Genomic DNA, 2,172 nt, shown 5'->3' with positions numbered 1-2,172 from the left:
TCATGTCGGATCTCCGGATACTCATTTTTCTTGAGCTTGAAAGGGACCTCAGGGATCACCTTCTTCTTTGCCACAACATCATAGAAGTGGTCTTGATGGCTCTTGGAGATGAATCTTTCCATCTCCCATGACTCGGAGGTGGAAGCTTTTGTCTTCCCTTTTCCTTTTCTAGAGGATTCTCCGACCTTAGGTGCCATTGATGGTAGTGGAAAACAAAAAAGATTGTGCTTTGACCACACCATACTTAAAATATTGCTCGTCCACGAGCAATAGAAGAAAGAAGAGAAGAAGAAGAAGAAGAGAATATGGTAGAGAGGGAGAGATGTAGGTTCGGCCTAGGTGAAGAAGAGGGGGTTGTGTTGTGTGAAAATTAAGTAGAATGGAAGGGTATATATAGGGAGAGGGGGGAGTGTATGTTCGGCCATTTAGGGTGGGAATGGGTGGGAAAATAGTTTTGAATTTTTGAAGGTTGGTGGGGTTTATGGGGAGGAGTGGATGGATGTGAGTGGTGAAGGGGGTGATTGGGAAGAGGGATTGAGGTGATTGGTGAAGAGTGTTGGGAAGTGTGACATGGGGAATACTCATCACAAAATAGGATTAGGAGGTAAGGTGGGGATCCTGAGGTGTCAAGGAATTCCATCCCTGCACCAAATAGGCATGTAAAATGCCTTTGCACACCATTCTGGCGTTTAAACGCCGTGTCATGCACATTCTGGGCGTTCAACGCCCATGTAAAGCATGTTTCTGGCGTTGAACGCCAGTTTCATGCTTGTTACTGGCGTTCAGCGCCAGCTTTTTCCTCTAGACACATTCCTAGCGTTCAGCACCAGAATGTTGCTTGTTTCTGGCGTTCAGCGCCAGATTCATGCTCTGTTCTGGCGTTGAACGCCAGCCAGATGCATCTTACTGGCGTTGAACGCCAGCCTGTGCTTCCTCCAGGATGCGAATTTTCTTCTGCTATTTTTGATTCTGTTTTTAATTTTTATGATTTTTTTCGTGACTCCTCATGATCATGTACCTAATAAAACATAAAATAACAATAAAATAAAAATTAGATAAATAAAATTGGGTTGCCTCCCAACAAGCGCTTCTTTAGTGTCAATAGCTTGACAGTGGCTCTCTTGGAGCCACAAAGGTGATCAGGTCAATGTCGTATAGTCCCAACACCAAACTTAGAGTTTCGATATGGGATCTTAACACCAACTTAGAGTTTGGTTGTGGCCTCCCAACACCAAACTTAGAGTTTGACTGTGGGGGTTCTTCTTGACTCTGAACTGAGAGAAGCTCTTCATGCTTACTCTCTTTTGTCACAGAGGGATGGCCTTGTGCCTTAAACACAAGGTAGTCCCCATTCAATTGAAGGACTAATTCACCTCTATTGACATCTATCACAGCTCCTGCTATGGCTAGGAAAGGTCTTCCAAGGATAATGCATTCATCCTCTTCCTTCCTAGTGTCTAAGATTATGAAATCAGCAGGGATGTAAAGGCCTTCAACCTTTACTAACACATCCTCTACTATTCCATAAGCTTGTCTCAATGACTTGTCCGCCAATTGTAATGAGAACAAGGCAGGTTGTACCTCAATGATCCCCATCTTCTCCATTACAGAGAGTGGCATAAGATTTATCCCTGACCCCAGGTCACACAGAGCTTTTGCAAAGGTCATGGTGCCTATGGTACAAGGTATTAAGAACTTGCCAGGATCTTGTTTCTTATGTGGTAGAGTTTGCTGAATCCAGGTATCTAGTTCATTAATGAGCAAGGGAGGTTCACTTTCCCAAGTCTTATTACTAAACCACTTGGCATTCAGCTTCATGATAGCTCCTAAATATTGAGCAACTTGCTCTCCAGTCATATCTTCATCCTCTTCAGAGGAAGAATAGTCTTCAGAGCTCATGAATGGCAGAAGGAGATTTAATGGAATCTCTATGGTCTCTGTATGAGCCTCAGATTCCTATGGATCCTTAATAGGAAACTCCTTCTTGCTTGAGGGACGTCCCAGGAGGTCTTCCTCACTAGGATTCTTGTCCTCCTCCTCCCTTGTGCATTCGGCCATATTGATTACATCAATGGCCTTGCACTCTCCCTTTGGATTCTCTTCTGTATTGCTTGGGAGAATACTGGGAGGAGTTTCAATGACTTTCTTACTCAGCTGGCCCACTTGTGCCTC

This window comes from Arachis duranensis, chromosome 6 (assembly GCF_000817695.3).
Source record: "Arachis duranensis cultivar V14167 chromosome 6, aradu.V14167.gnm2.J7QH, whole genome shotgun sequence".
In the NCBI taxonomy this organism is placed as follows: Eukaryota; Viridiplantae; Streptophyta; class Magnoliopsida; order Fabales; family Fabaceae; genus Arachis; species Arachis duranensis.
This window is presented reverse-complemented; position numbering follows the sequence as displayed.